Genomic DNA, 16,001 nt, shown 5'->3' with positions numbered 1-16,001 from the left:
CTTCGGGTATCACCTCCAATCCCTCTGAGGGTTTATCCGGGTCGGGTTCAAGGACAAGATACGGGCCTGGCTGGGACCAGGTAAGCTTGACGGAGGCCCTGAGGCAGATCACCTCTCCAGGCTGCAGGATCCTCATGGTTTTTCCTATCCGCCAAACCCTTCCTACTCCTTGTTCCGGGGCTTTCCCCTCCATCACCAGCTGGTGGTGCACCCTCCTTAACATTAGATGGACCCTTTGAGCTGAGGTCCCTGCTGTTTCAGTTAAGGGGGTCAGGAGTCTTCGGTCCAAAGCTGTGTTTGTTCCTATGATAAGGGAGCTCTTGTGGACCCCTGGAGGTCGGGGGCAGACTATCGCCAAGGTGTCAAAGGTTTCAGCTACTGTACTGCTACTGTAAGTCTCTGTACAGAAGAGCTACTTGTGCTCCAGTATCCAAGAGGGCCATGGTGTAAATCCCTTCCACTTGAATGGGCACTAACGGGGAGGGCCCCACCAAATTTGTAGGAAACATCCGAGGTGTAGGTTTTCCGCTTTCTCCTGTAACTCGTATTTTCACTCTTCTCTTGTGTGGGCTTCTTTTGGCCCATATCCAGTCACGGGGCCGGGAGCTGGGAGTTGGGCTAAAAGGGGGCTCTTCTTTTTACCTCCGTCCCCCTGTTTCAATTTTCAAGTTGGAGTTGTCTAAGATAGGCGGGCTCCCGGTTGACTCCTTCACCGCGGCCCTCTGAAGTTTTACGCCGGCCTGTACATTGGTTGGTAGGGGCTGGGACAAACTTCTCTGGCGTGTCCTATGCCTCCACAATTGAAACAGGAAATTAACCTTCTTGGTTTATTTTGTGGGTCATAGGGCCCATAAGGGGTCCTCTCGGTTTTATCTCTCTTAGGTTGGTGAGAGTAAAACCCTGCCTGGCCGGATAGAGCGGCCACCAGTTCCATCAACTGAGACACTCGTGACTCCAGGAATTCAACTTTGGGATCAATGTCCTCAGTCGCCATGACACGCACTCGTGCAGGAGTCTCCGGGGTTTGGTACTTTTTCTTCTGATCTAGGAGGTCCTCCTCCTGTCGAATGATCCGAACCAGGTCGTGGTACTTCAATACCTCAGTTCCCTTTTGAGCTTGTAACTTAAAGACAATGGGGTCCATTGGTTGGGCTCCCCTTATCACTTGCTGAAAGCGCATTTTATCCATTTGTTTTGAACCTAGCCCTTTCTTTACCAGCATCCGGTGTAGGATCTTATCCAGGCGGCTAACAAACTCAGACAGTTTTTCTCCCTTCTTTTGGAAGCAATGCTCCAATTGGCAGCGAAGCTCACTAAGGTCTTCAGTCCTTCCGAACACATTCTGTAGAACATCTAAATAATCCTGGACAGTGCAATTGTCTTTACTATGTTTGAGGTTGCGTGTGGCCTCTAGGGCTGGCCCTCTGAGGCTTTCTATAATCCTCTGCTTCTTGTTCTTCTCTGGGATCCCCCACTCTTCTAGAGCTTGGACGGCATGATCCATCCATTCCTCAAACCTGTCTTCCGAAGAGGGCACAGGGTGTTTTCCAGAGAAAATTCTTAGCTTCCTATACCCGGTGGTCAGACAATCGGAAGGATCTTTCTTGCACTGGGCTACAATCTCCTCCATGACAGCACATAACTCGTGGGTTGAAGTCCTTAAGTGGTGCTTTGATAGACCCCTTCATGGTTTGTCCTGAAGCCCCAACAAGTGCTGGAATGCTGGAGGAAGTAGAAGGGGTTGCACTAGAGGAAGAGGGAGTGTCTGGTTCTGATTCAGGTAGTGACAAGAAAAGTTTCGTGATATCTATGGTTTCCACACTAGGTACTTTAAAACAGTCCGGAACTCCATACTTCCATTCACATGGAGCATAGGTGTGTGGGTGTTCGCTGTCCACCCTTGAGTTAGTCACCCAGACTTTCTGATCTGAGGACAAAGCTTTTAGGATTGAGAGTACTTCTCCTTCACTCCAAGTTTCTCCCCGTACTTCTACCACTAGACCTTTATCTACTGAAACATCTTCTTCTATGCACCATTCAGTTACAGCGGCTGCATCCATGGTTGATCTTGGTAAGGGCGGGGTTCAGTATCAGGGGATTTTCTGGTGGTTTGAAGAGAAGAATCCCGGACGAGCCCCCACATGTAGCGCTACCCCCGAAGGAGCCGCTGGTTTGTTTTGGGATCCACTCTGTTTGACTTGGCTCACCCCTATTTAATTTACTCGAACTCTTCCTTGACACATCAGAAGTCTGGTATTGCAGGGTATTGTGACCTCTGCTTGGCTGGGATCACAATAGCAGGCACACAATATGGCAATAGTATTACCTGTTTTCTTTGGATGGTCCCTCCATACTAGAAAATACACTCCACACAGCTGATATAATTAAATCAGAAAAGATAAGTTTACTTTTATGTGAACTTAGCAAACAGGCTTAGATTTACATCACAAGCAACTGGCAGGTAATGACTCACTGTGATTCAGTAAGGGCCCTTACTGGAATCAGCAATTAATATCAGCAGTTAAAGACTAGTGTTGCTCACGAATATTCGCATTGCGAATATTCGACTCGAATATAGCATATTCGAGAAATCGCGCTATATTTCGAAATTCGCGGTGAATATTCGCAATTCCGAATATTCGATTTTTTACAATTTTTTTTTTTAATCAGATCACATCCTAGATATCTCCATCGACGTCTAAAAGCATTGCTGGTATCATTAGAGACCCTGGGCCGAGTAGCTGAAGCGTTCATTGAATTTTCCAGAAAGATCGCAATGCGATTATTCGGCAAACGCAATATCGCGCGATTATTTTCCTCGCCCCGATCTTCCGCATCAGAGCGATTTTTACAGTTTCATTTTTAAAACAGATCACATCCTAGTGATCTCCATAGACGTCTGAAAGCATTGCTGGTATGATTAGAGCCATTGGGCCGAGTAGCTGAAGCGATCATTTTATATTGCCGAATATTCGCAATGCGAATATTCGGCAATAGGAATATTGCGCGATTATTTGCTCCGCCCTTTTGCATCAGAGCCAATCAGAGTTCTCCTTCCACACTCGTCACAGGTTAGCAACCAATAGGAACCTGCCTGCATGGACATTATATAAGCTCACTCCCAGCACCATTTCATTGCAGATTCAGAAGCTTGCTATAGAGTGTGGAGGCTGTTTCTGTGTTCCTGGTTTCCTGGTTTCCTGTGTCTTTGTTCTTGATTGATTTAGATCATCACCAGCATTGCTATTTAGTGATTCCAGTGGATCTTTTCCAGTATATCAACTGCTTTTTTCAAAGCAATAGACCCAAGAGCTTTTTTCAAAGCTACGTTTTGTGCTGTTTTGTGCTGTTTTTTTCATTTGTGTTACTGTTTGATCCTGCAATCCTCCCTGTTCAGTTATATTTGCAAGAGATTTCAGAACACATTTTGCTGAGCTTTATAAAAGAGCTTTTCTAAAAGCTAAGTTTTGTTCATCTTGTGTTACTGTTAGATCTTGCAGGTTCGCTGTTCAGTGATATTTGATAGGCATCTCAGTTCAAATTTTGTTTAGTTTTCCCTAAAGAGCTTTTATAAAAGCTAAGTTTTGTGTTCAGTTTAGTTAAATTTTGTGTAGTAAGTGTACACACTGTTAGTGTACATTTATTTCATCTAGCTTAGCTTAGTGTGTGTTTAGTGTCTGTGTTTTGTGTTTAAAAAAAAAAAAAAAAAAAAAAGTTAGTGTTTGTTTAGTGCTTTTTTTTTTTTTTCTTTAATTTTGTAGTCCTTGTCTGGTGTACTACTTTTCTTATAGTTTAGTAGCTGTCTGTGTACGTCTTTGTCTGCGTGCCTGTCTTGTAAAAAATACACAAAAACACATTTTGTTCACATTTTCCCCCCCCAATAAAGTTTAACCCCCCCACACACATATCAGCAATTATGAGCGGCATCCGTGGCCGTGGCAGCAGGGGTAGGGGAGTTACTCCCAGTGCTGGATCGCTGCCAGCACGGGGTACCTCTCGTGCCCCTACTAGTGGTAGAGGATCGGGTGCAAGGGGAGTACGCCTGATCCGGGAGTTCTTCCCATCGGGCAGCCGCCCGATATTGCCATCTCAGGCTCAAGTAGTGGTGGACTACATGGGGCACAGCAGTGCCACTGAGTCGTCGGTCCCGACTCACAGTAGTACCACCATTACACCGTTGCCTGTACTACCCCCCCCAGCCCCCAAGAGTCCAGCATCTTACTGTTCGACAGCGACAGTGAGAGGGATCTCTTGGGGGAGGCCATGCATCAGGCAGACCTCCAGCTCTGTCCTGATGGTCAGGACCTTTTTGAAGGGATGGATGAGGAGGATGGGATACCTGCTGGCAGTATCCCAGAGACATCCCTTCAAACTGGTGCTGCTGTTTTGGTGCAGGAAACAGCAGCACCTAGTCAGACCCAGGCGTGGGTGAGGGGACAGCGGAGCCAGGCTAGAGGCTCCATGTCACGTGGTTCCCTCAGACCAACACATCTCAGCCCTTGGTCTGACATCTCTGGGGGCGAAGAGGGTGACCCATCATGGTTGCCATCTGACGCGTCGGCTCACTACGTCAGTGACGACGGGGAAGGTAGGCACCCTGGTGAAACGGTGCGCCAGGTCACCACCAGGGAGACCATCGTCAGGGTCTCCACTGGTGATGGCAGCAGGAGGTGTCAGGAGGAGGAGCAGCAGCAGCAGCAGCAGCAGCAGGCAGCTCCACCTGTGCGCACCGAATCCCAGCAGGTGCAAGTAAGCGTCACCCCATCTGACAGGAGGGCGGTGCTGAAGTCACCTGTCTGGAATTTCTTTACCCTGGTGGCAGACAACCCTACCGTGGCCATCTGCCGGATTTGTAAAGTGAGGGTGAAGAGAGGGAAGTGTTTGGCTCGGGTGGGTACCACAGCCCTGAACCAGCACCTGAGGATAAACCACTGGGCGTTGTATGACGAGATGAAGCGTGGTGGTGGTAGCAGCGCCACCACCACAAGTGAGCAGGGTACAGCAGCCCCTGCCACATCTTCATCTGTTTCCAGCAGGTCATGCCCCCCCGCTCCCTCTAGTAGAGGTACTGGTACCGGCAGCCAGACCTCTACTTCCACAGCACCCTCCACGTCTGTGTCCCGCACTGCCGTCCGGCGCCAGGCGTCGATTTCAGACGCCTTTGACCGCACCACTCCCTTCCCCCCTGGAGACCGACGTGTGCGTTCCCTCAATGGGCTCCTGGCAAGGGTTATTGCCCAACATCTGCTGCCCTTCAACATAGTTGACAGCAACCCCTTCAGGCAGATGTTGGAGCAGGCCCAACCCCAATGGCGTGTCCCCAGCCGCCATTTCTTTGCCAGGACTGGTGTCCCTGCCCTACACCAGCACATTGTGCAGAATGTAACCCTGTCGCTGGATCACGCTGTCAGCGACAGGGTTCATCTGACAATGGATGGCTGGACCAGCAGGCATGGGCAGGGACGCTACATCAGCTTCACGGCCCATTGGGTTTCCTTCCGAGGCGTCGGTGAGGGATCGTCGGCAACCGATCTTGTGGTGCCGCCCCGGGGTGTCCAGGGGAGAACTGCTGGTCTCCCTCAAGCCACTGTCTCCGCAGCTGCTGAGCCTCCCAGCAAGCGCCCCCGTAGCTACTCAAGTGTGGGGCACGTGCGCTGTCAGGCCGTGCTCCAGCTTGTTAGTTTAGGGGACCGGAGACACACTGCAGAAGAAGTGCTGAAAGCACTTCAAGCTCAGGTCCAGAAGTGGCTGACACCCCGAAGGCTCCAGCCAGGTATGGTTGTCTGCGATAACGGCAGCAACCTACTCGCCGCCCTCCATGCTGGCAGTCTGACGCACGTGCCCTGTCTGGCACATGTCCTCAACCTGGTGGTGCAGAAGTTCCTGCGCACTTATCCAGGGTTGAGTGACATTGTGGCAAAGGCGCGTAGGATTGCCAGCCACTTCAGGCGCTCCCCAACCGCTACCGCGTCCCTGTCCAAATTGCAGCGGAAGTACAATCTGCCCCTTCACAGGCTGATTGTGGACAGTGTGACGCGGTGGAACTCCACCCTCCACATGCTGAAGAGGTTGTGGGAGCAGCAAAGGGCGGTGAGGGAGTACCTGATGGAACTAGGCACTGAGAGGGCTTCACCACAACTCCCTTTCATCGCCTGTGCGCAGTGGGGGCAGATAAACCAGGTCTGCCAAGTGTTGTCCTCCTTCGAGCAGGCGACCAAGATGGTCAGCAGTGAGCAAATTGGCCTCAATAGCGTGCTGCCAATACTGTTCATGCTGGAGAGGACACTAGATCGCCTGCTCGAGGCTGGGGAGAGTGCCTTGGTGGAGCAGGAGGAGTCAGCAATGCTCCACCGAGACCAGGGCCAGGACCAGGAGGAGGAGGAGGAGGAGGATGATGATGAAGAGGAGGAGGAGGTGGTTGCTGGTGTCGTCCCGGAGTCAGGGCCTGGTCAGGAGGGAGAGCCGGTGTTGGGGGCACCGATAGTCCGGGGGTTGGGCATGTCTGAGTTTGACCAGCAGCGCCTCAGGGAAGAAGAGTCGCACCTCATTCACCTGGCCAGCATTGAGGAGTCACAGCGGGCTGTGCTCTTCCCCATGGCTGCCCACATGCTGAGATGCCTCAGGAGGGACCCCCGGGTTAAGACCATCAAGACGAGGGATGATTTCTGGATGGCCACCCTTTTGGATCCCAGGTGCAAGGGGAAACTGGAGCAGTTCATCCCAGCCAGCCGGAGGCAGCACCGGATGGAGGAACTGCAGGCAGCCATTGTCAGACGGTTGGAGCAGGCAACTCCCCGGCCTCCAGTTGTCCCCCCTCATCTCACCCAGCAGGTGGCTGCACCCAGCTGCAGCCGAGCAGGGGACCTAATGGAAGAGATGAGGATGTTCTTCCAAACCGAGCGACCCAGTACCACCACCAGCAGCAGCAGCAGCAGTCACCACCAGCGGCTGGCCCACATGGTGGCAGACTACATGGCGTCCGTCGGTGCTTCTGACAGTATGAGCACCGACGACCCCATGGAGTACTGGGTTGCCAGATTGGACACCTGCCGCGAGCTCGCTCAGTATGCGCTGGAGTTATTGTCTTGCCCCCCCTCCAGCGTACTATCTGAGCGGACATTCAGCGCGGCAGGTGGGGTGGTCACGGACAAGAGGACCCGTCTGTCCACAGACTCCGTGGACAGACTCACATTCATAAAGATGAATGAGTCCTGGATCGGCGGTGACTTTCTGGCACCCGTCGTCGGTTCAGGGCGCTGAAGGGTCCCTTGCCATGCATTCCCTGATGAAGCCCCGGACCTGATGTATTTACAGTGCTGAATATAACTATTTCAACATCAGAGAAAATCAATGTTAATATTTGGTACAGTAGGCTTTCTTTGCAATTACAGCGGTCAAACATTTCTTGTAGTTTTACACCAGCTTTGCACACACTGGAGGAGGGATTTTGGCCCACTCCTCCACACAGATCTTCTCTACATCAGTCATGTTTCTGGGCTATCGCTGAGAAACACGGAGTTTGAGCTCCCTCCAAAGATTCTCTATTGGGTTTAGGTCTGGAGACTGGCTAGGCCACGCCAGAACCTTGATATGCTCCTTACAGAGCCAATCCTTGGTTATCCTGGCTGTGTGCTTTGGGTCATTCTCATGTTGGAAGACCCAGCCTCGACCCATCTTCAAAGCTCTAACTCAGGGAAGGAGGTTGTTGCCCAAAATCTTGCAATACATGGCCCCGGTCATCCTCTCCTTAATACAGTGCAGTCACCCTGTCCCATGTGCAGAAAAACACCACCAAAGCATGATGCTACCACCCCCATGCTTCACATTAGGGATGGCGTTCTTGGCATGGTACTCATCATTATTCTTCCTCCGAACACGGTTAGTGAAATTATGATCAAAAAATTATATTATAGTCTCATCTGACCACATGATTTTCTCCCATGACTCCTTTGGATCAGTCAAGACAATTATGTCAGCAGTTATTTCACACCCTATATACTCTTATTAAGACTGCTGTACATCATGGCAACTCCTGCCCATGTGATATGACTCTGTATCAACTACTACTGTTAATACTACTACTGCTGCTTCTGCTGCTGCTGCCGCCCAGTCAATACACCTATGTCAGCAGTTATTTCACACTCTATATACTCTTATTAAGACTGCTGTACATCATGGCAACTCCTGCCCATGTGATATGACTCTGTATCAACTACTACTGTTAATACTACTACTGCTGCTTCAGCTGCTGCTGCCGCCCAGTCAATACACCTATGTCAGCAGTTGTTTAACACTCTATATACTCTTATTCCTACTGCTGTTCATCATGGCACCTCCTGCCCATGTGATATGACTCTGTATCAACTACTACTGTTAATACTAGTGCTGCTTCTGCTGCTGCTGCCCAGTCAATACACCTATGTCAGCAGTTATTTGACACTCTATATACTCCTATTCCTACTGCTGTTCATGATGGCACCTCCTGCCCATGTGATATGACTCGGTATCAACTACTACTGTTAATACTACTGCTGCTTCTGCTGCTGCTGCTGCCCAGTCAAGACACCTATGTCAGCAGTTATTTGACACTCTATATACTCCTATTCCTACTGCTGTTCATCATGGCACCTCCTGCCCATGTGATATGACTCTGTATCAACTACTACTGTTAATACTACTGCTGCTTCTGCTGCTGCTGCTGCCCAGTCAAGACACCTATGTCAGCAGTTATTTGACACTCTATATACTCCTATTCCTACTGCTGTTCATCATGGCACCTCCTGCCCATGTGATATGACTCTGTATCAACTACTACTGTTAATACTACTGCTGCTTCTGCTGCTGCTGCCCAGTCAATACACCTATGTCAGCAGTTATTTGACACTCTATATACTCCTATTCCTACTGCTGTTCATGATGGCACCTCCTGCCCATGTGATATGACTCTGTATCAACTACTACTGTTAATACTACTGCTGCTTCTGCTGCTGCTGCTGCCCAGTCAAGACACCTATGTCAGCAGTTATTTGACACTCTATATACTCCTATTCCTACTGCTGTTCATCATGGCACCTCCTGCCCATGTGATATGACTCTGTATCAACTACTACTGTTAATACTACTGCTGCTTCTGCTGCTGCTGCCCAGTCAATACACCTATGTCAGCAGTTATTTGACACTCTATATACTCCTATTCCTACTGCTGTTCATCATGGCACCTCCTGCCCATGTGATATGACTCTGTATCAACTACTACTGTTAATACTACTGCTGCTTCTGCTGCTGCTGCCCAGTCAATACACCTATGTCAGCAGTTATTTGACACTCTATATACTCCTATTCCTACTGCTGTTCATCATGGCACCTCCTGCCCATGTGATATGACTCTGTATCAACTACTACTGTTAATACTACTGCTGCTTCTGCTGCTGCTGCTGCCCAGTCAAGACACCTATGTCAGCAGTTATTTGACACTCTATATACTCCTATTCCTACTGCTGTTCATCATGGCACCTCCTGCCCATGTGATATGACTCTGTATCAACTACTACTGTTAATACTACTGCTGCTTCTGCTGCTGCTGCCCAGTCAATACACCTATGTCAGCAGTTATTTGACACTCTATATACTCCTATTCCTACTGCTGTTCATCATGGCACCTCCTGCCCATGTGATATGACTCTGTATCAACTACTACTGTTAATACTACTGCTGCTTCTGCTGCTGCTGCCCAGTCAATACACCTATGTCAGCAGTTATTTGACACTCTATATACTCCTATTCCTACTGCTGTTCATCATGGCACCTCCTGCCCATGTGATTTGACTCTGTATCAACTACTACTGTTAATACTACTGCTGCTTCTGCTGCTGCTGCCCAGTCAATACACCTATGTCAGCAGTTATTTGACACTCTATATACTCCTATTCCTACTGCTGTTCATCATGGCACCTCCTGCCCATGTGATATGACTCTGTATCAACTACTACTGTTAATACTACTGCTGCTTCTGCTGCTGCTGCCCAGTCAATACACCTATGTCAGCAGTTATTTGACACTCTATATACTCCTATTCCTACTGCTGTTCATCATGGCACCTCCTGCCCATGTGATATGACTCTGTATCAACTACTACTGTTAATACTACTGCTGCTTCTGCTGCTGCTGCCCAGTCAATACACCTATGTCAGCAGTTATTTGACACTCTATATACTCCTATTCCTACTGCTGTTCATCATGGCACCTCCTGCCCATGTGATATGACTCTGTATCAACTACTACTGTTAATACTACTGCTGCTTCTGCTGCTGCTGCCCAGTCAATACACCTATGTCAGCAGTTATTTGACACTCTATATACTCCTATTCCTACTGCTGTTCATCATGGCACCTCCTGCCCATGTGATATGACTCTGTATCAACTACTACTGTTAATACTACTGCTGCTTCTGCTGCTGCTGCCCAGTCAATACACCTATGTCAGCAGTTATTTCACACCCTATATACTCTTATTAAGACTGCTGTTCATCATGGCACCTCTTGCCCGAGTGATTTGACACTGTATTGTCAATGTCTACTACTACTATTACAGCTCAGTCAAGACACCTGTGTCCCAATTTTTTGGTACACTATTGACTACTATGACCACTACTGATGCTGTAAAGTATTCCCCAAGTGTTTTTATGCTATGTATTACTATTACCACTACTGCTTGTAAATCATGCCTGTGTGATACTTAGTGGGAATGCTTTAATAAGCATTCCCAGTATGGATACCCGTAAATGTATTAATCTTAATTAGTGTGAATGCTTTAATAAACATTTCCAGTATTGATATACGTAAATTTAGTAATCTTATTATTCCTTACGTTTTTTGGTTCTGCGTAACTTCGGCATACTTTCAGCTATTGAGACCATTCAACTGTAAAAATGTTCGTCTCTTTCAGCTAATGATGGGACTTCTTCAAGTTTTTTTCTACTTTTTACACTTTTATAAATTTTAAGCTTTTAGACCCTTTTTTTAACATTGAAGTCAATGAGAACATCCTTTTCCCCTTTGAATTCACATGCCCTGCCAAAAGTTTCAGCTACTTCATACTTTCACTTACAGACACTGAAAAAACTGTAAAGCGGTCACAAAATATTTAGCTATCCGGCTATGACTTTTCAGATCGTCATCGTTTACAATTTTTTGTTGAAAACGCAATTTACGTTTTGCGAATTTTTCACAAAAATGCGATAGGTTATAATGTAATCCTATGGAGGGGATTTAGAGTCTGTCATGTGACCTTAACATTGGAGATCTTTGTAATTAAAAATATCTTTACAAAAAGGGGAAACAAAATGGTCTCACGCCCACAAGATCTACTTTTCATACACAATTTTTATATCAAAACGTAGCTATGCTTGTCTGGTTTCTGGCAATGTGATCAATTCTGCGATACGTATTTTAGTTTTAGTTATTGGAGCAACAGCCAGAAATTATGTCTCATAGACTCTCATGTTAAATTATCTAAAAAATGTTGCTGCAAAACTCACAAAGACGCTCTTTTCTAAATCGCAGACATGGCCACATTTTTAAGTTTATCAACATAAATTTCATATCAATGCGTTCACAAGGGCCGTGTATTTCAAACGGTGTAGTCGTTGTATCGATCGCATGTACGGTTGAGGATTTATTAAGCTTTGTTTGGAGGCTTAAATCATGTATTTGATCTGTGAATTAAAAGCGTTTGTAATGTTATTTCTTTCCATAAATAACTTTCCTGACCTCAGTGCAATATTCCTCCTCACTGACCTGGGGGGGAGGGGAAACCTCTTGAGGGGGGAGGGGCGACCAGGAAGTCAGCATACTCTATACTTTGCAGATAGAGAAAGAAGCTGTGTGTCCTAAAGATAGTGTAGTGGTTATGGTGAATGTCTTTGGCAAGGGGCTCAGCAATTAAGCTATTCAGCATTCCCACTCGCATTTTCCTCAGGAAATGCATTGTCTAGTTACATTATATTTTAATACTACTGCTGCTGCCTCCATGCTGAGTAAAGCTTCATGACCTCTCTGGCACAGCGGATTCACCAACAGCCTCCGCTTCAAGCTACCAGACCGGATCGTAACAGCAAGTGTAACTAAAACAATTAACCTTATGTTAAACCCTGGTTTGCGGCCTTTATACTGCAACCATTAGGCTGTCTGCAAGAGCAAATCTGCACTCTCTCTCTCTTTCTTGCTCTCTCTCTCTCTCTGTATATATATATATACATATATTGTTGCTTTTGTTATGTTCATTTTTCAACAGTTTATTTTGTGTTCGTCGTGTCTGTGTCCGTGTGCTTTAGTTTGTCCTAGGTTTGTGTTAAATAAAATGATAGTATAAAATGTTTTTGCTTATTATGAAGTTAGATGTGTTGATGTTGATTTGTTCGATGTGAAGTTAGATGTGTTGAAAAACCTAAAAATCGATCTCAAAAAGAAATGAAACATTTCCAAAAAATAACATTTTTTAATCAAAAAATTAATTCAGACATAGCTGAGCATGAGCTTCTGAAGCCTTTCCAGCTCAGCAAGATATTCTAATTGCTGCTGGTCTAGCTGCGTATTTTGCTGGACCAGGTAGCGAATTTGTTGATGATTTCCCTTAATCCTCAGATGTGTCTTCTTTAGCAGCGCGTGCTGCTGCATCATCTTTCTTGCTACTGTTAGGATATAATAAAAAAACATTTGGATTTCAAAGAACGTTACCAAATAAATAAAATATTTTTTTTGCTTATTAATCAATCATTATCATGTGTATACACTTGTTATGTGTCTAACACATCCCGGGAGTGCAGAATTATTAGGCAAATGAGTATTTGGACCACATCATACTCTTTATGCATGTTGTCTTACTCCAAGCTGTATAGGCTCGAAAGCCTACTACCGATTAGGCATATTAGGTAATGTACATCTCTGTAATGAGAAGGTGTGTGGTCTAATGACATCAACACTCTATATCAGGTGTGCATAATTATTAGTCAATTTCCTTTCCTTTGGCAAAATGGGCCAAAAGAAGGACTTGACAGACTCTGAAAAGTCCAAAATAGAGAGATATCTAGCAGAGGGATGCAGCACTCTTAAAATTGCAAAGCTTCTGAAGCGTGATCATCAAACAAAAGAAACGTGTGGAAAAACAAAGGCGCAAAATAACTGCCCATGAACTGAGAAAGGTTAAGCGTGCAGCTGCCAAGATGCCACTTGCCACCAGATTGGCCATATTTCAGAGCTGCAACATCACTGGGGTGCCCAAAAGCACAAGGTGTGCAATACCCAGAGACATGGCCAAGGTAAGAAAGGCTGAAAGACGACGACCACTGAACAAGACACACAAGCTGCAACGTCAAGACTGTGCCAATAAATATCTCAAGAAAGATTTTTCTAAGGTTTTATGGACTACTGAAATGAGAGTGAGTCTTGATGGGCCAGATGGAAGAGCCCGTGGCTGGATTGGTAAAGGGCAGGGAGCTCCAGTCCGACTCAGACGCCAGCAAGGTGGTGGTGGAGTACTGGTTTGGGCTGGTATCATCAAAGATGAGCTTGTGGGGCCTTTTCGGATTGAGGATGGAGTCAAGCACAACTCCCAGTCCTACTGCCAGATTATGGAAGAGACCTTCTTTAAGCAGTGGTACAGGAAGAAGTCACCATCCTTCAAGAAAAACATGATTTTCATGCAGGACAATGCTCCATCACACGTGTCAAAGTACTCCACAGCGTGGCTGGCAAGAAAGGGTATTAAATAAAAAAAAGTAATGACATGGCCTCCTTGTTCACCTGATCTGAACCCCATTGAGAACCTGTGGTCCATCATCAAATGTGGGATTTACAAGGAGGGAAAACAGTACACCTCTCTGAACAGTGTCTGGGAGGCTGTGGTTGCTGCTGCACGCAATGTTGATGGTGAACAGATCAAAACACTGACAGAATCCATGGATGTCAGGCTTTTGAGTGTCCTTGCAAAGAAAGGTGGCTATATTGGTCACTGATTTGTTTTTGTTTTGTTTTTAAATGTCAGAAATGTGTATTTGTGAATGTTGAGATGTTATATTGGTTTCACTGTTAAAAATAAATCATTGAAATGGGTATCTATTTATTTTTTGGTTAAGTTGCCTAATAATTCTGCACAGTAATAGTAGTCACCTGCACACACAGATATCCCCCGAAAATAACTAACACTAAAAACAAACTAAAAACTACTTCCAAAAAAATTCAGCTTTGATATTAATGAGTTTTTGGGGTTCATTGAGAACATGGTTGTTGTTCAATAATAAAATGAATCCTCAAAAAATACAACTTGCCTAATAATTATGCACTACCTGTATACTTCTAGCATCAATACCATATTATGGTTCTACAATCTGACAGGTGCGCTTTATATGTTGTCCATTTTTATATCTACATTTTGTTGTTGAAATGTTATTAATCATTGTGCACATATTTACCTTCCTGAGCGAGGCTCACAGGACCGCTCTCTTCCTCCTGCTCTTCTGCTTGAGAAGTTGGGGTGGTGGGGGGGGGAATCTCCTCAGCTTGCTCCTCAGCAGGAGCTGGGGTTGGGGAGTGGGAGGGCCCTGGCTGCTCCTCTTCATCCATCTCCTCCTCTGCCGCATCCTCCTCTGCCGCATCCTCCTCCTCCTCCTCATCGGCCTGGCGCCTTCTGCGCTTGGCGCGGATAACTGGCATTGGAGCTCCTATAATAACACAATGTTCATATATTATAAAAATGTTTTCTAATGACGTATGCAAATTCTGTGTACTCTGCTGTATTGTATATGAATACAAATTGATTTATATAGACAGTTAACCAATGGGACAATGTTATATTAAAGGGTCTTGTGGGCACTACAGGGGACTGAGCGTGAGCTGGGATGCAACCATGTTAAAATGAGCTGTTTTTGTCTCCTTTGTTTTGTTCAGACCATCTCATGTTAAAAAAAGGGCCTGATGGAGCACACGGGATTACTATAACAACCCCACTCCTAACACAGGAATTTAGTGGTAATCTATATATATAAAACTCAACGTGTGTGTGTGCATAAATGTATGTATGTATGTATGTATGTATGTATGTATGTATGTTCCAGCATCACGTACAAACGGCTAAAGATATTTATATGAAACTTGGCACACAGGTTACTTATATGTCAGCCACAAACATAGGATAGGTGGTTTAAACCTTACCCACCCCCACTTGCCATGGTCGGGGTTTTTCTTTAAAGTCCCATGCAAAGCAATGGGAAAATTATGTTCCCACATAACTTCTGTGTTCCTGTCTGCTGCCCCATGTCTTTTTTCAACAGTACTATGAATACCTTGGCCGGTGGTGATATATGTTAGCACAACATGGCATCTTGGTTAACAACATCTGACCTTACATGAATTACATATGACCTTACATAACTGTCACCAAAGGAGCTGCGGTGGCTCCACGCGATTGCCACTGCACTGACAACTGATTCACCTCTGCAGCTAGGGGTTCGGATCCCGCTCTCGGCTACCTGTGAATTGAGTTTGGTGGTCTCAGCCCCGCCCCTGGTGGGTGTGCTATGCGAGGTTGGGTTGGGAGGACCCCCTCACACCCGCCATTGCCAACCGGGGCATGGAGAAAGGTGGCAGATTGCCTCTGGGGGAGGCCTCCCAACTCCTGCAGGCTGGCTCCTCTCTCTTTCGAGTTCACGCACAAAATACACTTTTTTAAAAAAAAACATAACTGTCAACAATAACTTACCTGGATGATATTTAGCCCGAAGACGTCTGACATGAACCATTTGGCGCCTCTTCAGGTCAGACCACTTCTTAACAATGGCCTTGTGGTCATGTTGGCCGCCAAAGTCAGCGATTAGGGCGCTGACCACAGCCCTTTTCTCTGGCTGCCTCCGCAGCTCATCGTATCCTGTTTCCAGGAACTTCTGCAAGATGAAGAACAAAGTATATTGTAATACTTCTGTTGACAGCCTTATGGATATATGACGTAAA

The 16,001-nt window shown here is 46.3% G+C and overlaps 1 long non-coding RNA gene across 1 annotated transcript; it reads right to left on the bottom strand.

Annotated features, from left to right (window-relative positions):
- Positions 1 to 12,475: 12,475 nt before the first annotated feature.
- On the bottom strand, positions 12,476 to 14,510 carry LOC120939665. Its single transcript, XR_005749344.1, has 2 exons — positions 14,468 to 14,510; positions 12,476 to 12,688 (listed from the first exon to the last, which is right to left on the bottom strand). It is a non-coding gene; the product is annotated as an uncharacterized LOC120939665 (long non-coding RNA).
- Positions 14,511 to 16,001: the final 1,491 nt, after the last annotated feature.

This window comes from Rana temporaria, chromosome 5 (genome assembly GCF_905171775.1).
Source record: "Rana temporaria chromosome 5, aRanTem1.1, whole genome shotgun sequence".
In the NCBI taxonomy this organism is placed as follows: domain Eukaryota; kingdom Metazoa; phylum Chordata; class Amphibia; order Anura; family Ranidae; genus Rana; species Rana temporaria.
Note: the sequence above shows the minus strand (reverse complement) of the source record. Positions and strands in the feature narration are given on the sequence as shown.